This window comes from Ziziphus jujuba, chromosome 10, assembly GCF_031755915.1.
Source record: "Ziziphus jujuba cultivar Dongzao chromosome 10, ASM3175591v1".
In the NCBI taxonomy this organism is placed as follows: Eukaryota; Viridiplantae; Streptophyta; class Magnoliopsida; order Rosales; family Rhamnaceae; genus Ziziphus; species Ziziphus jujuba.
In genome coordinates, this window is record NC_083388.1 from 29,799,611 (window position 1) to 29,825,795 (window position 26,185).

At 36.1% G+C, this 26,185-nt stretch overlaps 1 pseudogene; it reads right to left on the bottom strand.

Moving 5' to 3' along the window:
- Positions 1-9,698: 9,698 nt before the first annotated feature.
- On the bottom strand, positions 9,699-19,145 carry LOC125421072 (NAD(P)H-quinone oxidoreductase subunit 2 A, chloroplastic-like; annotated as a pseudogene).
- Positions 19,146-26,185: the final 7,040 nt, after the last annotated feature.

Here is a 26,185-nt window from a genome sequence, read left to right on the forward strand (position 1 = left end):
CTTTCTCATATAAGCAGACACCTTTCTCATTATTTCAGCAGATCCTTAAAAAAACAAAAAAGAGTTTGTATCGAATAAAATATATACTTCGACTTTCTTGTCTTAAAACTTTGGCTCGTAAACAATAAAGTATTGTATAGGTTTTTTTAAAAAGATTAGGTTCGGAATTATTGGAAGAGCTCTTTATGCAGGAAGAAGGGGTTCTTTCTTTGATTTTACCAAAAACTTATTTGACTTTTCAAAGGTTATGTAGAGGGCAAATTTGGTATTGTTATATTGTTTGCATCAATGATCTGGTCAATCATGAATGCTTGGCTATTCGACCATCGAAATGGAAATTATCCTTAAATGTTGAAGAGATAGCAAAAAATTTATTTAGTCATCTATTATGAAATGTTCATCTAGTAAGGGTAAAGGTTGATCAACTGAATATCCAACTTTGTTAGAGGCTTGTCGTGGAAATATTTGTTTCTTCCATATTTTGGACCTCAGCTCCATGGAACAATATACTATTGCTGAAACATGGAAGAATTGAAATCTTAGATCAAAACATTAGGGATGGATGGTATGAATTGCCTAAACAAGAATTCTTGAACAACGAACAACCAGAGCTATTACTCACTACATCAAAAAATTTCCATTAATGAAAGATGTAAATCCATTGGAAAATAAAAAATATGCATGTCGGATGAAATGGTTGTTGCTATCTGCTATAATAATGGATCATTAATTTAACTGAATAACTAAATAAAATAGATAGACATTTCTCTTCATCTCAGGTCGACGGATCTTCTCAATTGACCCCTATATGGATAATACACATTCCAATTGATCAAATAGTATCCATTTTAGGAACGTCCACTACCAAAGTCACTGAATGGGTAAATCGCCAGTCCTTAAAATGGACTATGTAATGTACTTCATCTGCTGGGTTATGGTGGGGGCATTTTACCAGAGGTTTCTATTGTATCAGGCTACCCTTGTATATACTCAGGCGGTGGGGTGGGTGCAGGATGGACGATTTCAAAGCGGACTCCCCATTTATTAAATAGGGAAGATCAACAAGATTTCGTGATCCACTGCCGAACTTATTCCAATTCATTGAGCATTCTCAATATTCAATATTATTCCTTGAAGAGGATTCAAACCTCCACGCTCTTTAGCACAAGATTTTGAGTCTCGCGTGTCTACCATTTTACCACCAAGGCATCTTGAAAGTGAATCGTATTCCATGAATATGATATCTCTCCAGTGTGATATATGACAACGATGGAGTGTTAGAGTATTTCTATTGATTGTTAATGTCATAAAGGCCCGAATCGGACATCCAATTGCTTCGATTTGAATTATCCAGAGAGTGCTTTATCTTAAATTTATATATTATATCAAAAAGATGGACAATCAAACCTATTTCTCAGTTTAATAGAAGCCCAAGGAGGTGAGGTGAATAGGGTCCTAAATAACGAGAGCCATGTAAAAAGCATGTCCGATTACACCTATTCCTAATCCTAAATGGAATGTAATGATGTAGGCATGCATATATAAACATAGTATCAATTTTGATATGTTCAAATGACTCATTCTCATAATTAGAATGTATATAATCCTATAACCCTATTCCGGTCTGCTTCGTTATGGAATGAACTTATAATCATGGACTCGACTCGATCATCAGATTATAGATTATAGGTTCATAACCCTAGCCTATTCCCATTTTGGGTGGAACATATCTACTAATTTGATACGAACCTAGGACGACCTACTCCTAAACCCGTATTATATTAGCCCGGATCTTAATTAAGTTCAAGTTCTAATGGAATTGACCTCAACCCCTAACCAACCTGTGGTTAGAAACCTTGGTATAATGTAGACGCCACAATAGGGGATGGAAAGCCTATTGATAAGTCAAGCTAAAACAACCAATTCTCTAATGGTGTTTTAGGTGTTCTCAAAGAACAAAGAGATAATTAATCTCACTAGTATTTTCTCAATCAAATCAAAGTTATTTCTTATTAAAAAATAAGCCTTTAAATAGGTTTTGAAAGAAACAAAATAAACCCTAAAAACCCTAGATAAAACTGGCCACACACATAAGGAAACCTAGTTGGCCGCAACTACACTTCCTTTCCTAATCTAAGTTTGATTAATTAATTCCTTTATATTAAATTAGGAATTAATTAATTTACAATAAAATAAAAACCTTCCTAAAGTTATTTGTCCAGAAAATAAATAAATAAAAACCCAAAAAGAAATAAAGTCAATCGCAAATTAGGTAACGAGTTGACTTTGACGTCTAGGCTGAATTATGTCTTCAACCGAGCTAACTTATGTCTGCCTGATGTCCGAGCTAACTGATGTCTGTCCGAGCTAACTTATGTTTGGCCGAGCTAACTGATGTCTGTCCGAACTAAGTTGTGTCTGGCCGAGCTAACGATTGTCTGTCCGAGCTACGTTACATCCGAAGTTCGAGATCAGATGTCCGAGGCAAGACTCGGCCGAGATTAGATGTCCGAGACATGGGTATCCAATATAAAATATCCGATGTATCAGCCTCCACCACTTGAATACTTAAAACAGGTCTTTTATCCTCAGGTATGGACAAGCCCTTTTGAGAATGGATTACTTTCTGGATAAAGGCAGCAAGGTTGTCCTTAAACCTCTTAGCTTGAGCCCTAGTGATCGGTCCAATCTTCATCTGTATCGGATCAGTACCCCAGCGAGTTGTTGGTGGTACGAGCTGGGTTTGCATCATTCCCCTCCTTTTGAAAAGGATTTGTCCTCTAATTGAAGTCATCACCTGCAGCAAAAGGAGATAGATCAGCAACATTAAAGGTGGCACTAACACTATACTCACCCGGTAAATCAAGTTTGTAGGCATTGTCGTTTATCCTCTTCAAAACTTGAAAAGGTCCATCGCCCCTCGGCATGAGTTTGGATTTCCGTTGTTCAGGAAAACTTTCTTTCCTTAAATGCAGCCACACCCAATCTCCAGGTTCAAACACCATTGATTTTCGGCCTTGATTAGCCACCTTTGCATATTGCTCGGTCCGCCTCTCAATATTTGCTCGTGTCTTCTCATGAATCTGCTTTACAAATTCAGCTTTTTGTTTTCCGTCTAGATTAGCACGCTCACTTAAAGGTAAATGTGTTAAATCTAATGGAGTCAAAGGATTAAAACCATAAACAATTTCAAATGGAGTAAATTTAGTTGCTGAATGTAAAGACCTATTATATGCAAATTCAACATGTGGCAAACATTCTTCCCAAGTTCTTAAATTTCTACTAATTAATGCTCTCAACAATGCAGACAAGGTTCTATTTACTACTTCGGTTTGTCCATCAGTTTGTGGATGACAAGTAGTTGAAAATAAAAGCTTAGTACCTAATTTAGCCCACAAAGTTTTCCAAAAATAGCTTAAGAATTTAGCATCCCTATCCGAAACAATAGTTCTTGGCATTCCATGCAATCTCACAATTTCCTTGAAAAATAAATTAGCAATATTGGATGCATCATCAGTTTTGTTACATGCAATAAAATGTGCCATCTTAGAAAAACTATCTACTACAACAAATATTGAATCCTTACCTGTCCTTGACCTAGGCAAACCAAGAATAAAATCCATAGACAAATCTACCCAAGGACAGGTAGGAATCGGCAAAGGCTTATACAATCCATGCGGCTTCAATGTTGATTTTGTTTTTCGGCACTTCAAACATCTTTCACAAATTCTCTCAACATCTCTCTTCATGTTAGTCCAATAAAAATGTTCTTGTAGCAAGGATAAAGTTTTAAAACACCAAAATGACCCATTAAACCACCCCCATGTCCTTCCCGAACCAATAATTCCCTAATACTACAATTAGGCACACAAAGTTTGTTTTCCTTAAACAAATATCCCTCAAATATGAAAAATTTATTAAATCCATGTTTCAAACAGGTTTTAAAAATTTCTCCAAAGTCACTATCATGCTCATCAAGTTATTTTAATTGTTCAAATCCAAGAAATCTATCATCTAAGGTAGAAAAGAGTACATACCTTCGGGATAATGCATCGGCAACCACATTTTCTTTACCTTTGTTGTAGCGGATCACATAGGGAAAAGGTTTCAATAAATTCAATCCACTTAGCATGCCTTCGGTTGAGCTTTTTTTTACCCTTGATATGCTTCAAAGACTCATGATCCGTATGAATCACAAACTCCTTTGGCATGAGATAATGCTGCCATGTCTCCGAAGCCCTCACCAAAGCATACATCTCCTTGTTATAAGTCGGGTAGTTTCGGGCAGCGCCATTTAATTTTTCCCTAAAGTAGGCTATGGGTCTTCCTTCTTGCATTAAGAAAGCTCCAATACCTACACCCGAAGTCAAAAGTCTTAGAACAATTTGGCAAAACTAACAAAGGTGCATTACACAATTTTTCTTTCAACAAATTAAAAGATTTTTCTTGTACTTCCCCCCATTTGAACCCAACATTCTTCTTGACAACTTCATTCAATGGTGCTGCTATGGTACTAAAATCCTTGACAAATCTTCTATAAAAGCTTGTCAAGCCATGAAAGCTCCTCACTTGGGTGATAGAAGTAGGAACCGGCCACTCTTGAATTTCTTTCACCTTAGCTTGGTCAACTTTGATTCCTACAGCACTTACTACAAAACCTGAAAACACAAGCTCTTCTTTGCAAAATTCACATTTTTTAATGTTAGCAAACAATCTTTCCTTTCTAAGAACTTGCAAAACTTGCCTAAGTTGATCCACATGCTCATCCAAGTTTCAGCTATATATTAGAATGTCATCAAAATAAACAACCACAAATTTACCAATTAATGGACGCATTACATGGTTCATAAGCCTCATAAAAGTACTAGGTGCATTGGATAATCCAAAAGGCATAACCAACCATTCATATAGCCCATATTTAGTTTTTAATGCAATTTTCCATTCATCACCTTCTTTCATCCTAATTTGGTGATAACCACTCCTAAGATCAATTTTTGTAAACATGCAAGCACCATGCAACTCATCAAGCATATCATCTAATTTAGGAACGGGATGCCTATATTTGATGGTAATGTTATTTATATCCCTACAATCAACACACATTCTCTAAGAACCATCCTTTTTAAGTACCAACAAAACAGGAACAGCACATGGACTTAAACTCTCACGAATGTATCCTTTATCAAGCAAATCACTTACCTGTTTTTGCAGCTCCTTTGTTTCTTCGGGGTTGCTCCTATAAGCTGGTCTATTCGGTATGGCAGCTCCTAGAACAAAGTCAATTTGATGTTCTATCCCTCGAATAGGTGGTAGTCCACTTGGAATTTGGCAATTCAAGTTCTTCAAAGTTAGTTTGATCATTAAAATAATTTTCTTTATAAATCATGAACAGAAAAGGTTTCTTGCACTCAATAACCTTATTAATATCCCCTAAACTCAAATAAAAATTGCTACTTAACCTTTCTTTTCTTTATTTTTCTCTTTTTCCCTTGGATTGGCGCAAACCTTCGGATTTTCCTTCCTTCTCCAAGCTCTCGGGTTTGCCACTTTCTTTCCCCTCTCTTTCGGCTTTTCCTTGATCTTTCCACCCAATATGAACCCTAGAAACCTTACCTTGATCATTCTTACCTTCTTAAAAGGTTGGTGAAGCTGTTGGTGCCATAATTGCTTTTTCCTTGAGCTTTTCGGCTTCTCTCTTTTGTTGCATTCGTAATTGGTCATTGTAAACCTCTTTAGGAGATAATGGTTCCAGCTTGACCTTCTTCCCTTTAAACCTGAAAACAATACTATCACATAGGAGTATATGTCCAGCAATCATGGGAACAATATCACATAAGACTATACCTTCATATCTACCTATATTAAAATTTACTTTGGCTTGTTTATTCACTTTTATTTCACCACTATCATTAAACCATTGTAATCTATAAGGTTCTGGATGTTTAATAGTTATTAAGCCTAATTTATCAACTACAATGTTACTAATTACATTAGTACAACTCCCATTATCTATAATCATGCTACAAATTTTACCTTGAATTTCACATCGGGTGTGGAAGATGTTCTCTCTTTGAATTTCATCCTCATCTTTGTATGCAGCAAGTACTCTCTTAGAAAGCAAGTTTAATTCAGCATTGGATGCTTGCAAGGTTTCAGGTTCATCCTCCAAGTCCTCCTCCTCTTGCTTGGCTTCATCCTCACTTTCTTCACTTTCCGATTCTAGCTCGTCATTGCCCTTTAACACCATGATTCTTCTATTCGGCATTGGCTATCAATGTGTCCTCCTCCCTGGCACTTAAAACACACAACATCATGAGTTCTAGAAGGTTTAGGATCTAATTTTGCCTCATTCTTTGGTGCTTGGACAGATTTGATTCTAGTTCCCTTCCTTGGCCAGTTTGAACTTTCTTCTTTAACTTTCGGCTTTGGCTTGCTTTCATAGATGGGATTGTTCCTCCAGCCACTTGAATTGGACCTTCCATTGTTGGAAACACCTCTAAACCATGATCTTACACCCCTCCTCTTGAACTGATGCTTAATTTAATAGCCACATGCAACATCTCCTCCAATTCCACATATTGTTGCAATTCTAGTTGATTGGCTATTTCACGATTCAAACCACCAAGAAACCTTGCCATGGTTGCTTCCCTATCTTCATTCAAGTTCAATCTCATCATAAGCATCTCCATCTCCTTGTAATAATCCTCCACGGATCCATGTCCTTGAGATAAACATTGAAGCCTTTGATGCAGCAACTTATGATAGTGTGATGGTACGAATCGCTTCCGCATGGCCCTTTCATTTGTCGCCATGTAGTAATCAAGTCATCACCAACTCTCCTTCGGGTGTTTTGCTCATTGGTCCACCAGTGGAGTGCATAATGGCCAATCTCCATTGCTGCCAATTTCACCTTCTTAGCCTCCGAATAATTATGGCAGTCAAATATCATCTCCATCTTTTCTTCCCACTCCAAATATGCTTCGGGGTCATTTTTTCCCATGAATGGTGGTATGTTGATCTTGATATTGCTAAAATTTTCATCTGTTTCTTCCCTCCTATATCTTCCATGGCTAGCTCTATCTTGGACAGCAAAAGTTTCGTCCATACCTTCCTCAAAGTCTCCACCGAATGGCTCCTCATCAAATTCCTCTCTAGGTCTCTCACGACCTCCTCATCCTCTGCCTCGTCCTCCATGGAATTCTTGCCTATTTCTTGTATTCGGCATTCCTTGTGAGGCTTCTAGTCTTCCCACTCTTTGATTCACATGCTCAACTAGAGCACTAACCTGCTATATTGACTCCAAAACAGCTATCGTGTCCACTTGGTCTGCACTCCCGGTAGCTCGGGCATCGCCATGGAATGCTACGGATTCCTCCTCATTGGTCCTCAAAGGTGGATCTCCTCTCCTCATTCTTGATTTTGTCATGTTAGTATAATAATGCAATAAAAATAAAATAGGACCCTACCAATTTCACTCCCTTGCGTGTTTCACTCAAATAAGGACTCGACACTCGTGTTTGCGCACTTGTTTTGGCTTTTACCCTCTTTTAAGCTCACACACTCTTGCCTTCTTCCACTCAATGAGTTATCTCAAAGTTCTAATTAAAACACCCACAAAATAGCAATAAGATCACTAGTATGTTTTAATTAAATTTATCAACAAACAGTAAGCAAAAGGTAGGCAATACCGAAAGAATCCAACAAATCCTAATTTTTTTCGGCTTTCTAGACAAGAAAACACAAAATAATGGGAAAACGTTGGAATTTGTGAAAAATGCACCAGATGGTAGTAGATTATAAGTTCAAGAATAAAATTCCAGAAAAAGAAATTCAAATACGAACAAGAATCAAATTGAACAAAAATATAGAATAGTTGTTGGTTGTTGTTCTTTGTAATTCAAGTTTTGTATCAAATCCTTTAACTGATTTTAATCCAAATAATTTAAGCAGCCAAAATCCAAATATCCAGCAGCAAAAAAAATTTCCCAGCAACTCAAATAAATAATAAAAAAAAACCAGCAGCTCCAATAAATTTCCAGCAAGCAAATCAAACTCCAACAAACCGAAATATATTTTTTTTTTCGGCATTCTCTCTTTTTTTTTTTTTTTTCACTCACAGAACATAAACAACTGCAGTAGCAAGAATAATTACCAAAGTTGCAATTCCAACTCCAGAAATTCACCAAACCCGTGATCTCCAAATAAACACAAATGTGCAGTTTTTTTTTTTATTTTTTTTTTATATATGTTGATGCAAACCCTTCTTTTTTTTTTTTTTTTTGAATATATGAATGTAAATATTTAAGACTAAAACAGCAAAAGAAAAATCAACAAAAACCAAAATTAACAAGAACAATGATGGAAAACAACCAACAAACTAGGAAACCAAAAATACGGTAAAACTAGGAAATCTTAATTCAACTAGGAATGAAATTTTTTCTTTTCTTTTTTTTCTTTTTTTTTTAAGATGCAGAACGTGTATGGGATGGATGCAACCTTAACCTAATGCTAAAATTGCAGAATAACACAAAAACAAATAAAGCAAATAAAGATAGATCAAACTCGAACAAAATTTAGCTCTGATACCAAATGATACGAACCAAGGACGACCTGCTCCTAAACCCATATTATATTAGCCCGGATCTTAATTAAGTTCAAGTTCTACTGGAATTGACTTTAACCCCTAACCAACCTATGGTTAGAAACCTTGGTATAATGTAGACGCCACAATGGGGAATGGAAAACCTATTAATAAGTCAAGCTAAAACAATCAATTCTCTAATGGTGTTTTAGGTGTTCTCAAATAACAAAGAGATAATTAATCTCACTACTATTTTCAATCAAATCAAAGTTATTTCTTATTGAAAAATAAGCTTTTAAATAGGCTTTGAAATAAACAAAACAAACCCTAAAAACCCTAGATAAAACCGGCCACACACATAAGGAACCCTAGTTGGCCGCAACTACACTTCCTTTCCTAATCTAAGTTTGATTAATTAATTCCTTTATATTAAATTAGGAATTAATTAATTTACAATAAAATAAAAACCTTCCTAAAGTTATTTGTCCAGAAAATAAATAAATAAAAACCCAAAAAGAAATAACGTCAATCGCAAATTAGATAACGAGTTGACTTTGACATCTAGGCTGAATTATGTCTTCAACCAAGCTAACTTATGTCTGCCTGATGTCCAAGCTAACTTATGGCCTATATGAGCTAACTGATGTCTGTCCGAGCTAACTTATGTTTGGTCGAGCTAACTGATGTCTGTCCGAACTAAGTTGTGTCTGGCCTAGCTAACGGATGTCTGTCCGAGCTAAGTTGTGTCTGGCCGAGCTAAGTTGTGTGTGGCCGAGCTAAGTTACATCCGAAGTCCGAGATCAGATGTCCAAGGCAAGACTCGTCCGAGATCAGATGTCCGAGACATGGGTATCCGATATAAAATATCCGATGTATGGATGTCTGATGTATCAGCCTCTACCACTTGAATACTTAAAACAGGTCTTTTATCTTCAGATATGGACAAGCCCTTTTGAGAATGGATTACTTTCTAGATAAAGGCAGCAAGGTTGTCCTTAAATCTCTTAGCTTGAGCCCTAGTGTATCGGATCAATACCCCAGCGAATTGTCGGTGGTGCGAGCTCGAGCGGGTTTGCATCATAATTCTTTGATTCCAGTTAGTAAGAGGGATCTTGAACTAAGAAATAGATTCAAGACGATAAAAAATGGTATCCTGAGCAATTTCAATAATCGAGTTCATTGATATTCCTGGTATAGTAGATGCCATCATACATACAATCATATTTAATGCGATGGAATTGTTTGATCTTAAAGGAGATCCTCTATAATTTTGCACATGAGGGGTTATTTCTTGGTTTTGTCCAGTCATTAATAACTCGATTATTTTTAGATAATAGTAGATATAAACAATGCTCATAAGGAGTCCTATTGAAACCAAGAAAGATACGCCTGCCTGCCATCCACACTAGAATAAATGAAGTTTTCCGAAAAAACCTGCTAGTAGAGGAAGACCTCCTTAGGATACAAGACATAGGGCTAAAGAGAGAGCCAAAAAAAGATCTTTCGTGTATAATCCTACATAATCTTGAATGTTATCAGTTCTGGTACATAGACCAAATGATACAATGCAAGCAAAAGTTCCTAGATTCATGGAGATATAGAGCAACATATAAGTTATCATGCTTGCATATCCACCATTTGAGTCTCCAACAACTATTCCAATAATTACATATCCAATTTGACCAATGGAAGAATATGTAAGCATATGTTTCATGCTTGTTTCAGTAATAGCAATGACATTCCCTAATATCATGCTAAGAATAGCTAGGATTTCTAGAAGAAGATGCCATTCGTTTGATGAGAAATAAAAAGGAATATCAAAAATTCGAGTGGCCGAAGCTGAAGCAGCTACTTTCGAAGTAACAAAAAGAAAAGCAACAAATAGAATGAAGGAGTCATGAAAGGATTAGGGCAAGGTTAATCTAAAGAGAACAAGGTTTTGAAAGGTTTGGAAATTGATTTGGAGTTTAGATGTTCTCGGCTTGCTTTGGTTAAGTTGCTGGAAAATTTCCAGTTTTGGTCGGTTTATGTTTTTCTTGGTTTCAAAGTGGAAACTAAGGTTTTTCTCCAAAATTCAATACAATACATTCATTTAGATTGCATTCAAGAAACTGAACAAGGCTTTTAGTGATGTGAATTTGGACGTGCATGAGAATAGAGAGCCTCCCGTTACTTTTCTTGACTCGCTACTTTTCTGAACAAGGCTTTTAGTTAAAGAAAATGAATAATGAACACAAGCTTTCTATAATTTCTGTACTTGTACATGTATTTATCGATTCATATGAGTTAATATTCTAAATGCTTACTTGTAGTGGGAGGATCACATGCAAAATAGGTGTGAAAGCACACCGTTGCTGGTTCTAAACACCAATACAAAATAAGTCCGTCATGGAGAAGCAAAACACATGTGTAAAGTAACTTTGCCACATGCTTCATGGTTTGTTGACAAATGTTGCAGCCTCATTAGATGCTTCATGTTGAAGTAGTCCTCATGCATGATGACACATGTCCTTCCATGCATTGGATGAGAGAGAGGCCGAATGGTTTGGATCCATGTCACCAAGTAGCTTCCATGTCACCATCTTAGTCACTAAGCTGCTTCATTTCCCTAAACTTTCTAACACTTTAATTTGGCTGATACATATTAAATAACACATTTTCGTGTCTTTGTGCACCAACTTAACAAGCCTAGAGTACAACATAAAATGATTTAATCAACTACCTAAACGAAATACAACAAACTAAGGAAGTTGCTTCTTGGCCAAAGCATTAGGCTTGGTCTCGGGTTTGGCTTGTTTATGGCTAACAATTTGCCATGATTCTCTAACAAGTCAGAGTTGAAAAGAAGATTCCTCACTTCTTTCTCTCATTCAAAACCATGCATGAGACTTTCATCTCACATGGCTCCTAAATGGTGAAAGAAATAAGAACTCATATCCTTTCTTTTTTAATTACCTTCCTCGCGTATGTATAAGATCGAACCCATTTGATTTCTAAAAAGAATTACTAATACTTATCTTTTTGTGGAATACTTCATCAATTGTTGTGAATGATTGATTTTCCTCAATCTTTTCAACCTTGGTTCTGTAGGAGCAAGTAAGAAAGATTGAGAAATAAAACCATCTGATTTGATTCGTTCTCAAAGCCATGAGATGATCATCTTAAGGTGATCCTTTTGTCAACAGATGCTCTTATTAGGCCCGTAGTCTTTTAAGGAAGACAACCAACTATGTAGCATCTACATCGAGAATGCAAATATTGTATATATCATTAGTTCGATCCTTTGTAGGAACTACCCGTAATAATGAACTTGCAAAATGAATCTCTTTATCACAAAGAGATTCGTTGTTCCTGACCCTGCTTCACCTTAATTGTTATTTGAACAAGTTATGTCTTGCTTCGAGTGGGGACAGCATTTATGTTCTGCATGTCTGATGTGATTCCGCCCGAGCTCGCGCCACCGATAACCCGCTGTGGTGCTGACTTGACACGGATGAAGACTAGGCCAATTACAAGAGCTCAAATTAAGAGATTTAAGGACAACCTGGGAGTATCTATACAGGGGGTAATCAATCTCAACAGAGCTTGTCCATACTTGAAGATACAAAGTTTATTCTAAGCATCCAAGTGGTGGAAGCCGATACGGACCCGGGTGACGATTTTGGTACATTTTTGGAGTCTGGGAAGCATGAAATGGTTCCAATGCTTTATGGGTTCAATACATATGCCTAAGAGGTCATGGAATCAAGTTAAAGCAGCCTCAAATGCAATCAAAAAGGGCTTGTACGGACAGCATCAACAATTTGGCCGAATTTGCTGTATTGCTTGCTGGCTTTACTGCATTTTACTGTATTAGCCTTTTCTTATTTTTCCAAGCATGGGCAACGTGTGGGACTTCATATTCAGCTTATTTGGCATCCTAAAAAGCATCTAAAAGCTGATTTGAAGCTCAAAGAGCTCAAAGATTGATCAAAGTCAACTTGATAAAAAAGGCTAGCATTTTTAGTTTCCTAATTTGTTTTTACTTTTTGTTTCAGGTAACTACCATTACTTTTTGGCTTTTATTTATTTATTTTCTGGACAAATAACTTTATGAAGGTTTTTATTTTATTCTTTCCATTGTAAATTAATTAATTCCTAATTTAATATAAAGGAATTAATTAATCAAACTTAGATTAGGAAAGGAAGTATAGTTTCGGTCAATTAGGTTTCATTATGTGTTGTGGCCGGTTTTCTTTATGTTCTAGGGTTTTATTTCATGGCTTTGTAGCCTATTTAAAGGCTTATTTTTCAATATGAATAAAAAACTTTGATTTGATTGAAAAAATACTTGTGAGATTAATTATCTCTTTGTTCTTTGAGAACACCTAGAACACCATTAGAGAATTGGTTGTTTTAGCTTGACTTATCAATAGGTTTTCCATCACCTATTGTGGCGTCTACATTATACCAAGGTTTCTAACCACAGGTTGGTTAGGGGTTGAGGTCCATTCCATTAGAACTTGAACTTAATTAAGATCCAGGCTAATATAATACGGGTTTAGGAGCAGGTCGTCCTAGGTTCGCATCATTTGGTATCAGAGCTAAATTTTGTTCAGGTTTGATCTATCTTTATTTGCTTTATTTGTTTTTGTGTTATTCTGCAATTTTAGCATTAGGTTAAGGTTGCATCCATCCCCTACACGTTCTGCATCTTAAAAAAAAAATCATTCCTAGTTGAATTAGGATTTTCTAGTTTTATCATATTTTTGTTTCTTAGTTTGTTGGTTGTTATTCATCATTGTTCTTGTTAATTTTGGATTTTTTTGATTTTTCTTTGCTGTTTTAGCCTTAAATATTTGCATTCATATATTCAAAAAAATAAAATAAAAAAAAAGAATTTGCGGCAACATTTAAAAAAAAAAACTGCACATTTGGGATTATTTGGAGGTCACGGGTTTGGTGTTTGTTTTGGAGTTGGAATTGCAATTTTGGTAATTATTCTTGCTACTGCAGTTGTTTATGTTCTGTGAGAAAAAAAAAAAAAAAAGAAGTGGTAAAGACAAATAAAAAAAAAAAAGAAAAATATTTCGGTTTGTTGGAGTTTGATTTGTTTGCTGGAAATTTGTTGGAGCTGCTGGTTTTTTTGATTATTTATTCAATATTTGAGTTTCTGGGGAATTAACTTTGCTGCTGGATATTTGGATTTTGGGTGCTTAAATTATTTGGATTAAAATTAGTTAAAGGATTTGATACAAAACTTGAATTACAAAGAACAACAACCAACAACTTTTCTATATTTTTGTTCTCTTTGATTCTTGTTCGTATTTGAATTTCTTTTTCTGGAATTTTATTCTTGAACTCATAATCTACTACCATCTGGTGCAGTTTTCAAAAATTCCAACGTTTGCCCATTATTTTGTGTTTTCTTGTCTAGAAAGCCGAAAAATTAAGATTTGTTGGATTCTTTCGGTATTGCCTACTTTTTGCTTTTGTTTTGTTGATAAGTTTAAATAAAACATACTAGTGATCTAATTGCTGTTTCATGAGTGTTTTAATTAGAACTTTGAGATAATTCATTGAGTGGAAAAAGGCAAGAGTGTTGAGCTTAAAAGAGGGTAAAAAGCCGAAACAAGTGTGCAAACACGAGTGTCGAGTTCTCATTAGAGTGAAACACGTAAAGGAGTGAAATTGTAAGGTCCTATTTTATTTCTATTGCATTATTATACTAACATGACAGAATCAAGAATGAGGAGAGGGGAGCCACCCTTGAGGATCAATGAGGAGGAGTCCGTAGCATTCCATGGCGATGCTCGAGCTACCGGGAGTGGAGACCAAGTGGACATGAGAGCTGTTTTGGAGTCAATACAGCAGGTTAGTGCTCAAGTTGAGCATGTGAATCAAAGAGTGGGAAGACTAGAAGCCTCACAAAGAAGGCCGAATACAAGAAATAGGCAAGAATTCCATGGAGAACGAGGCCGAGGACGAGGAGGTCGCGAGAGGCCGAGAGAGGAATTTGATGAGGAGCCATTCGATGGCGACTTTGAGGAAGGTATGGACGAAACCTTTGCTGTCCAAGATAGAGCTGGCCATGGGAGATATAGGAGGGAAGATACAGATGATGATTTGGGAAATATCAAGGTTAGCATCCCACCTTTTATGGGTAAAAGTGATCCCGACGCTTATTTGGAGTGGGAAGAAAAAATGGAGATGATCTTTGACTGCCACAACTATTCGGAAGGTAAGAAGGTGAAGTTGGCAGCAATGGCATTTGGCCATTATGCACTCCAATGGTGGACAAATGAGCAAAGCACCCAAAGGAGAGTTGGTGATGACTTAATTACAACATGGCGACAAATGAAAGGAGCCATGAGGAAGCGGTTTGTGCCATCCCATTACCATAGGTTGCTGCATCAAAGGCTTCAATCTTTGTCTCAAGGAAGTAGGTCCGTGGAGGATTATTACAAAGAGATGGAGATGTTAATGATGAGGCTGAATATGAATGAGGATAGGGAGGCAACCATGGAAAGATTTCTTGGAGGGTTAAACTGAGACATTGCCAACCAACTTGAATTAGAACAATACTTAGAATTGGAGGAGATGTTGCATGTAGCCATTAAGCTTGAGAACCAATTCAAGAGGAGGGGTGTTAGTACACGGTTTGGAGGAGTTTCTAGCAGTGGAAGGACAAGTTCAAGTGGCTGGAAAAGCAATTCCACTTATGAAAACAAGTTGAAGCCGAAATTAGGAGAAGAAACTACCAACCGGCCAAGAAAGGAGGTCAAGACCGAATCTGTCCAAGCACTTAGAGTTGAGATAAATCTGATCCTAAACCTTAAAAATCCAGAGAAATAATTTGTTCTAAGTGCCAAGGAAGAGGACACATAGCCAGCCAATGCCCAAATAGATGAATCATTGTATTAAAGGGTGATGGTGAGCTGGAATCTGCGAGTGAAGAAAGTGGGGCTGAAACCGAGCAAGAGGAGGATTGCAATGAAGATGAAGCCGAACCTGTAGATACATCTAATGTCGAGTTGAGCTTGGTTTCAAGGAGAGTACTTGCTTTCTACAAAGATGAAGAGCAGATACGAAGAGAAAACATCTTCCACACTCGCTGCGAAATACAAGGTAAAATTTGTAGCTTGATTATAGATAGTGGGAGTTGTACTAATGTGATAAGTAATCTTGTAGTTGATAAATTAGGCTTGAAAACAATTAAACATCCAGAACCTTATAGATTACAATGGCTTAATGATAGTGGTGAGATGAAAGTAAACAAACAAGCCAAAGTAAAATTTAATATAGGTAGATATGAGGATGTAGTTTTATGTGATATTGTACCCATGATTGCTGGACATATACTATTAGGTAGGCCATGGCAGTTTGATAAAGATGCTACTTATTTTGGTTGAGAAAATAGTATTGTTTTCAGGTTTAAAGGGAAAAAAATCAAGCTGGAGCCATTATCTCCTAAGGAGGTTTACAAAGACCAATTAAAAATGCAACAAAGGAGAGAAGCCGAAAAGCTCAAGGAAAAAACAAGTATGGCACCAACGACTTCACCATCCTTTCAAGAAGGTGAGATTGAGGTTGCTGATCAAGGTAAGCTTTCTAAAACCCAAATTGAGTTGAAAAACAAAGAAAAAGCTGAGAGAGGGGTGAGAAAAGAGAGCAAACCCGAGAGCACAAAAAATCTGGAAATTTCCGCCAATGAGAGCCAAACCGAGGAAAGAAAAAGAAAAGAAAGAAAAGAAAGGAAAAACCAGAATTTTTATTTGAGTTTAGGGGATATTAATAAGGTTATTGAGTGTAAGAAACCTTTGCTGGTCATGATTTATAAAGAAAATTATTTTAATGATCAAACTAACTTTGAAGAACTTGAATTGCCAAGTTCAATGATTTCTCTTTTGAAGGAAATTGGAGATGTCTTCCCAAATGAAATTCCAAGTGGACTACCATCCAATCAAGAGGGAAAAGGTGAGCTTGCTGTCCAAGGTAAGTCTTCTAATACTCAGGTTGTGTGGAAAAATTTTAATAAAACCAAGAGTGAGAAATTTGGTGCAAAAGCCGAGAGTGAGGAAGGTGAGATGGCCATGAGTGAGAAAGGAAAAGGAAGACAAGAAAGGAAAAATATAATTTTTATCTTAGCTTTGGTGATGTTAATAAAGTAATTATGAATAAGAAATCATTGCTGACCATGAATTTTAAAGATAATTTTTTAAAGATGTCTTTATTGCATAGAACTTTATCTGCATTGTTGAAAGCTTTACTTAGTGGTAATTTGAAAATTTGGGAAATATTGTTTGCTAACTTTAAAAAGTGTAATTTTTACCATAATGAACATGTATTTCTACATTTTGTTGTAATAGTGTTTGACCCAAGAAAATTGGTTTGGTTGCACTTACGAAAGGAAAGGTTTCCTAAACAAAGAAAGTCAAAGCTCATGCCGCCTATGGATGGACTTTTTCAAGTTTTGGAGACGAATAACAAGAATGCCTACAAGCTTGATTTACCGGGTGAGTATAACATGAGTGCTGCATTTAATGTTGCTGATTTAACTCCTTTTGCTGCAGGTGATGATCTTGATTTGAGGACAAATCCTTTTCAAGAGGAGGGGAATGATGTGATTCCGCCCGAGCTCGCGCCACCGATAACCCGCTGTGGTGCTGACTTGACACGGATGAAGACTAGGCCAATTACAAGAGCTCAAATTAAGAGATTTAAGGACAAACTGGGAGTATTTATACAGGGGGTAATCAATCTTAATAGAGCTTGTCCATACTTGAAGATCCAAAGTTTATTCTAAGTATCCAAGTGGTGGAAGCCGATACGGACCCGGGTGACGATTTTGGTACATTTTTGGAGCCCGGGAAGCATGAAATGGTTCCAATGCTTTATGGGTTCAATACATATGCCTAAGAGGTCATGGAATCAAGTTAAAGCAGCCTCAAATGCAATCAAAAAGGGCTTGTATGGACAACATCAACAATTTGGCCGAATTTGCTGTATTGCTTGCTGGCTTTACTGCATTTTACTGTATTAGCCTTTTCTTATTTTTCCAAGCATGGGCAACGTGTGGGACTTCATATTCAGCTTATTTGGCATCCTAAAAAGCATCTAGAAGCTGATTTGAAGCTCAAAAAGGTCAAAGATTGATCAAAGTCAACTTGATCAAAAGGCTAGCATTTTTAGTTTCCTAATTTGTTTTTACTTTTTGTTTTAGGTAACTACCATTACTTTTTGGCTTTTATTTATTTATTTTCTGGACAAATAACTTTAGGAAGGTTTTTATTTTATTCTTTCCATTGTAAATTAATTAATTCCTAATTTAATATAAAGGAATTAATTAATCAAACTTAGATTAGGAAAGGAAGTATAGTTTCGGTCAATTAGGTTTCTTTATGTGTGGTGGCCGGTTTTCTTTATGTTCTAGGGTTTTATTTCATGGCTTTGTAGCCTATTTAAAGGCTTATTTTTCAATATGAATAAAAAACTTCGATTTGATTGAGAAAATACTTGTGAGATTAATTATCTCTTTGTTCTTTGAGAACACCTAGAACACCATTAGAGAATTGGTTGTTTTAGCTTGACTTATCAATAGGTTTTCCATCCCCTATTGTGGCGTCTACATTATACCAAGGTTTCTAACCACAGGTTGGTTAGGGGTTGAGGTCCATTCTATTAGAACTTGAACTTAATTAAGATCCGCGCTAATATAATACGGGTTTAGGAGCAGGTCGTCCTAGGTTCGTATCAATGTCCATGGAGTTTTGAAAAATCCAAATATCTCAGAGCTAGATAGATAGGTGGGAATTTACCGAACGAACCGCACTCCTTTGTATATGTCAGGAGTCCATTGATGAGAAAGGGCTGGGGAAAACTTGAACCCAATTCCTACAGTGATGAGTATAAGTGAAATTGAAATTCCTGGGAGTTATTTGTGTATTGATAATACCATTCAATATTTCTTGAAGCTCGATCTTTCCTCCTGATGAACCATATGGCCAAGAGAAACCATGAACCATAATAGAAGAGCTTGCCCCACTGATGAGTAAACATTTCATAGTAGCCTCTTGTTATATCCAGATAATAGCTAGGAGCATAAACTAAAACATTCTGGAGCTACAAAGATAGTTATTAAATCGTTAGCACCGTATAAAATCATTCCTCCTAGAGTAGCTGTTAATATGAATAATAGAAACTCTGTTATATCCATTTTTGTACATTCAATGTACTTTACGGATAGAGGAATGCATAAAGTTGAACATAGTAAAATAAGAAATTGAAAGATTTCATTGAAATAGTTTCTTTGGAAATTTTTCGAAAAGCTAATCATAGGTTCTTCTCTCCATTGGAACAATAGGGCCGTTATGCTCATTACTAAACTTGTTGAAGAGATGAAATATAACCAAGGTATATCTTTTTGATCAGAGGTTGAATTGATCATCAGAAGTAGAATTAGGCCAAAAATTATGATACATTATGGGAAAATAAAACTTCCATCAAAGAGAAGCAAATGAAAGGCTTTCATAAGAATTGTTGTAGAATCAAGAATGAAGTTTTCATTCTGGACATGCCAGATCATGAATTAATAACTGCAGCCAATCTCCAAAAAATCGCAATTGTTTCAAACTTTTTGGAATGGAATTTTTACAGAATCCACATGAATAGGATCAAACCTTGTTCCATGGTATTTACATGAGATTCCTCTTTCTTATTCTTAAACAAGTCCCCGAGATGGCTTAGTTGATCCATGATTTATGTTTCGTCTCTCGTTTCCTTTTCATTTCTTTCAAGAAATATATCGATCAATTTTAATTCTTTATTTTTCTATTGATTCTTTTCCGATCGAGATGTATGGATCCATGGGTCTATACGTCTATATAGATCCTGTTCATGGATTAACGAAAATGTGCAAAAGCTCTATTTGCCTCTGCCATTCTATGAGTCTTTTCCTTTTTGGGATCCTTCATTTCTTCAAACGGAACGAACAGAGATAGAATTAGACTGATTCCCTACATGCCTTTTTGGATATTCCTTAACGTCTTAGATATTCACTGAATGTGAGAAGCAGATGAATAATCATCTACTTCTGGAAGAAATCAAAGAATTTATTGGGAATCCTACAAGATCCATTCGTTCTTGTTTCTCTGATAGATGGTTAGAACATCATCTGGGTTCGAATCCTACTGAGAGGTCCACTAGAGATCAAAAATTGTTGAAGAAAGAACAAGATGTTTCTTTTGTCCTTTCCAGGCGATCAGAAAATAAAGAAATAGTTAATATATTCAAGCTAATTATGTATTTACAAAATACCGTGATGTGATTCCGCCCGAGCCCGCTCAGTCGATAACCCGCTGGGATGCTGATCCGGCACGGATAAAGACCGGACCAATCACAAGAGCTCAAATTAAGAGATTTATGGACAACCTGGGAGCATTTATACCGGGGGTACTCAATTCTCAAGAGATCTTGTCCATACTAGAAGATACAAAGCCTCTTCTAAGCATCCAAGTGGTAGAAGCCGATACGGACCCGGGTAGCAATTTGGGTGCAAATATGGACAACGGGCAGCATGAATTGATGTGATTCCGCTCGAGCCCGCTCAACCGATAACCCGCTGGGGTGCTAACCCGACACAGATGAAGACTAGGCCAATCACAAGAGCTCAAATTAAGAGATTTAAGGACAACCTAGGAGCATTTATACAGGAGGTAATCAATCTCAACAGAGCTTGTCCATACTTGAAGATACAAAACCTATTCTAAGCATCCAAGTGGTGGAAGCCGATACGGACCCGGGTAGCAGTTTTGGTGCAAATATGGACAACGGGCAGCATGAAATGGTTCCAACTCTTTATGGACTCAATACATATGCCTAAGAGGTCATGGAATCATGTTAAAGCAGCCTCAAATGCAATCAAAAAGGGCTTGTACGGACAGCATCAACAATTTGGCTGAATTTGCTGTATTGCTTGCTGGCTTTACTGTATTTTACTGTATTAGCATTTTCTTATTTTTGCAAGCATGGGTAACGTGTGGGACTTCATATTCAGCTTATTTGGCATCCTAAAAAGCATCTAGAAGCTGATTTGGAGCTCAAAGAGCTCAAAGATTGATCAAAGTCAACTTGATCAAAAGGCTAGCATTTTTAGTTTCCTAATTTGTTTTTACTCTTTGTTTTAGGAAACTACCATTACTTTATGGCTTTTATTTATTTATGTTCTGGAAAAATAACTTTAGGAAGGTTTTTATTTTATTCTTTCCATTGTAAATTAATTAATTCCTAATTTAATATAAAGGAATTAATTAATCAAACTTAGCTTAGGAAAGGAAGTATAGTTTTGGCCAACTAGGTTTCTTTATGTGTGTGGCCGATTTTACCTAGGGTTTTTAGGGTTTATTTTGTTTCTTTCAAAGCCTATTTAAAGGCTTATTTTTCAATAATAATACAACTTTGATTTGATTAAGAAAATACTTGTGAGATTAATTATCACTTTGTTCTTTGAGAACACCTAAAACACCATTAGAGAATTGGTTGTTTTAGCTTGACTTATCAATAGGTTTTCCATCCCCTATTGTGGCGTCCACATTATACCAAGGTTTCTAAACACAGGCTGGTTAGGGGTTGAGGTCCATTCCATTAGAACTTGAACTTAATTGAGATCCGGGCTAATATAATACGGGTTTAGGAGGAGGTCGTCCTAGGTTCGTATCATTTGGTATCAGAGCTTAATTTTGTTCAGGTTTGATCTATCTTTATTTGCTTTATTTGTTTTTGTGTTATTCTGCAATTTTAGCATTAGGTTAAGGTTGCTTCTATCATCATACACGTTCTGCACCTTAAAAAAAATAAAAAAATACGTTCCTAGTTGAATTAGGATTTCCTAGTTTTACCGTATTTTTCTTTTGTTTCCCTCTTTGTTGGTTGTTTTTCATCATTGTTCTTGTTAATTTTGGTTTTTTTTTTATTATTCTTTGCTGTTTTAGTCTTGAATATTTCCATTCATCTATTCAAAAAAAATAAAAAATTTGAGTTTGCGGCAACATTTAAAAGAAAAAAAAAATTGCACATTTGTGTTTATTTGGAGGTCACGGGTTTGGTGAATTTTTGTATTTGGAATTGCAAATTTGTTGTTTATTCTTGCTACTGCAGTTGTGTTTGATATTCAGTGAGTGAAAAAAAAAAAGAAAAAAAAAAGAAGAAGGCTGAATATAAAAAATATATATACATCGGTTTGTTGAAAATTGGGGTTTAAGTTTGTTGCTGGAAATTTCTTGTAACTACTGCTTTGTTGATTATTTATTCCATATTTGGAGTTTCTGGAGAGTTATTTTTGCTGCTGGATATTTGAGTTTGAGTGCGAAATTATTTGGATTAAAATTAGTTAAAGGATTTGATACAAAAACTTGAATTACAAAGAACAACAACCGACAACTTTTCTATATTTTTGTTCTCTTTGATTCTTGTTCGTATTTGAATTTTTTTTTTCTAGAATTCTATTCTTGAACTCATAATATATTACCATATGGTCCACCTCTTCAAAATTCCAAAGTTTTCTCGTTAATTTGCTTTATTTTGTCTAGAAAAATCGAAAATAGGTTTTTTCATTCCGTTCCGTATTTGTTTATTTTTGCTTAGTGTTTTGTTGATAAGTTTAATTAAAATATACTAGTGATCTAATTGCTGTTTTATGGGTGTTTTAATTATAACTTTGAGATAATTCATTGAGTGGAAAAAGGCAAGAGTGTGTGAGCTTAAAAGAGAGTAAAAGCCGAAACTAGTGTGCAAACACGAGTGTCGAGACCTTGTTAGAGTGAAACACATGAGGGAGTGAATATTGTGAGGATTTATTTTATTTTTGTAGTATCTTACTAACATGGAAGATTCTAGAATAAGAAGAGGAGATACACCACTAAGAATTAGTGAAGAAGAGTCCGTAGGATTTCATGGTGATCCACGAGCTACCGGGAGTGGTGAGCAAACGGAATTTAAAGTTGTTTTGGAACAATTACAGTGGGTGAGTGCTCAAGTTGAGCACATGAATCAAAGGATGGGAAGGCTAGAAGTTTCCTAAGGAATGCTGAACACAAGAACTAGGCAAAAATTCCATGAAGGTCGAGGTCGAGGACGAGGAGGCTGTGAGAGACCGAGAGACGAATTTGAGGAGGAGAATTTCAGTAGAGACTTTGAGGAAGACATGGATGAAACCTTTGCTGTCCAAGAGAGAGCTGGCCGTGGAAGGTATAGGAGGGAAGAAACAGATGACAATCTTAGCAATATCAAGATCAACATCCCACCATTCATGGGAAAAAGTGATCCCGAGGCATATTTGGAGTGGGAAGAAAAGATGGAGATGATATTCGACTGCCATAATTATTCGGAGGGCAAGAAGGTGAAGATGGCAGCAATGGAGTCTGGTCATTATGCACTCCAATGGTGGACAAATGAGAAAAATACTCGAAGGAGAGTTGGTGATGACTTGATCACAACATGGCGACAAATGAAAGGAGCCATAAGAAAGCGGTTTATGCCATTACATTACCATAGGTTGCTGCATCAAAGGCTTCAATCTTTGTCTCAAGGAAGTAGGTCCGTGGAGGATTATTACAAAGAGATGGAGATGCTTATGATGAGATTGAACTTGAATGAAGATAGGGGAGCAACCATGGCAAGGTTTCTTGGTGGTTTGAATCGTGAAATAGCCAATTAACTAGAATTGCAACAATATGTGGAATTGGAGGAGATGTTCCACGTGGCTATTAAATTAGAGTATCAATTTCAGAGGAGGGGTGTAAGCTCATGGTTTGGAGGTGTTTCTAACAGTGGAAGGTCCAATTCAAGTGGCTAGAGGAACAATCCCATCTATGAAAGCAAGCCAAAGCCAAAAGTCAAAGAAGAAAGTTCAAACTGGCCAAGGAAGGAGACTAGAACCGAATCTGTCCAAGCATTTAGAGGTGAGATAAAATCTGATCCTAAACCTTAAAAATCCAGAGAAATAATTTGTTTTAAGTGCCAAAGAAGAGGACACATAGCCAGCCAATGCCCAAATAGAAGAATCATAGTGCTAAAGGGCAATGACGAGCTAGAATTGGAAAGTGAAGAAAGTGAGAATGAAGCGAAGCAAGAGGAGGAGGACTTGGAGGATGAACCCGAAACCTTGCAAACATCCAATGCCGAATTAAAATTGCTTTCTAGGAGAGTACTTGCTGCATACAAAGATGAGGATAAAATTCAAAGAGAGAACATCTTCCACACCCCATGTGAAATTCAAGGTAAGATTTGTAGTATGATTATTGATAGTGGAAGTTTTACAAATGTAATTAGTAACATTGTAGTTGATAAATTAGGCTTAACAACTATTAAACATCCTAAACCTTATAGATTACAATGGCTTAATGATAGTGGTGAAATAAAAGTGAATAAACAAGCCAAGGTAAAATTTATTATAGATAAATATGTGAATGTTGTATTGTGCGATGTTGTACCTATGCATGGTAGTCGTATTTTATTGGGGAGGCCATGGGGATTTGATAAGAATGCCATACACTATGGGAGAGAGAATTCCATTGTATTTAAATTTAATGGGAAGAAGGTCAAGCTGGAGCCATTAACTCCAAAGGAGGTGATGCAAACCCACCCGAGCTCGCACCATCGACAACTCGCTGGGGTACTGATCCGATACAGATGAAGACTGGATCGATCACTAGGGCTCAAGCTAAAAGGTTTAAGGACAACCTTGCTGCCTTTATCCATAATGTAATTCATTCTCAAAAGGGCTTGTCCATACCTGAAGATAAAAGACCTATTTTAAGTATTCAAGTGGTGGAGGCTGATACATCGGACACCCATACATCGGATATTTTATATCGGACACCCATGTCTCGGACATCTGATCTCGGACTTCGGATATCAGAGCCTTGCCTTGGACATCTGATCTCAGACGAGTCTTGCCTTGCACATATGATCTCGGACTTCGGACATTGGATGTAACTTAGCTCGGCCAGACATAACTTAGCTCGGACAGACATCCGCTAGCTCGGCCAGACATAACTTAGTTCGGACAGACATCAGTTAGCTCAGCCAAACACAAGTTAGGTCGGACAGACATCAGTTAGCTCGGATAGTCCATAAGTTAGCTCGGACATCAGGCAGACATAAGTTAGCTCGGTTGAAGACATAATTCCGCCTAGAAGTCAAAGTCAACTCGTTACTTAATTTGCGATTGACTTTCCTTCTTTTTGGGTTTTTATTTATTTATTTCCTGGACAAATAACTTAAGGAAGGTTTTTATTTTATTGTAAATTAATTAATTCCTAATTTAATATAAAGGAATTAATTAATCATACTTAGATTAGGAAAGGAAGTATAGTTGCGGCCAGCTAGGTTTCTTTATGTGTGTGGCCCATTTTATCTAGGGTTTTTAGGGTTTATTTTGTTTCTTTCAATGCCTATTTAAAGGCTTATTTTTCAATAAGAATACAACTTTAATTTGATTAAGAAAATACTTGTGAGATTAATTATCACTTTGTTCTTTGAGAACACCTAAAACACCATTAGAGAATTGGTTGTTTTAGCTTGACCTATCAATAGTTTTTCCATCCCCTATTGTGGCGTCTACATTATACCAAGGTTTCTAACCACATGTTGGTTAGGGGTTGAGGTCCATTCCATTAGAACTTGAACTTAATTAAAGATCCGGGCTAATATAATACAGGTTTAGGAGTAGGTCGGCCTAGGTTCGTATCATTTGGTATCGGAGCTAAATTTTGTTCAAGTTTAATCTATCTTTATTTGCCTTATTTGTTTTTGGGTTATTCTGCAATTTTAGCATTAGGTTAAGGTTGCATCCATCCCATACACATTCTGCATCTTAAAAAAAAAAAAAAAATTCATTCCTAGTTGAAATAGGATTTCCTAGTTTTATCATTTTATTTTTTTTTTTTGTTTCCTAGTTTGTTGGTTGTTTTTCATCATTGTTCTTGTTAATTTTGGATTTTGTTGATTCTCTTTTGCTGTTTTAGTCTTACATATTTGCATTCATATATTAAAAAAAAAAAAAAGAAGAAGAAGGGTTGGCAGCAACATATTAAAAAAAAAAAAAAAAAAAAACTGTACATTTGTGTTTATTTGGAGATCACGGGTTTGGTGTTTGTTTTGGAGTTGGAATTGTAATTTTGGTTATTATTCTTGCTACTGCAGTTGTTTATTTTCTGTGAGTGAAAAAATAAAAATTAAAAAGAGGTAAAGCCGAATAAAAAAAAAATTAAAAAAAAAAGAGAAAAATATTTTGGTTTGTTGGAGTTTGATTTGTTTGCTGGAAATTTGTTGGAGCTGCTGATTTTTTGCTTATTTATTCAATATTTGAGTTTCTGGGGAATTATTTTTGCTGCTGGATACTTGGATTTTGGGTGCTTAAATTATTTGGATTAAAATTAGATAAAGGAATTGATATAAAACTTGAATTACAAAGAACAACAACCAACAACTTTTCTATATTTTTGTTCTCTTTGATTCTTGTTCGTATTTGAATTTCTTTTTCTGGAATTTTATTCTTGAACTTGTAATCTACTACCATCTGGTGCAGTTTTCAAAAATTCCAACATTTTCCCATTATTTTATGTG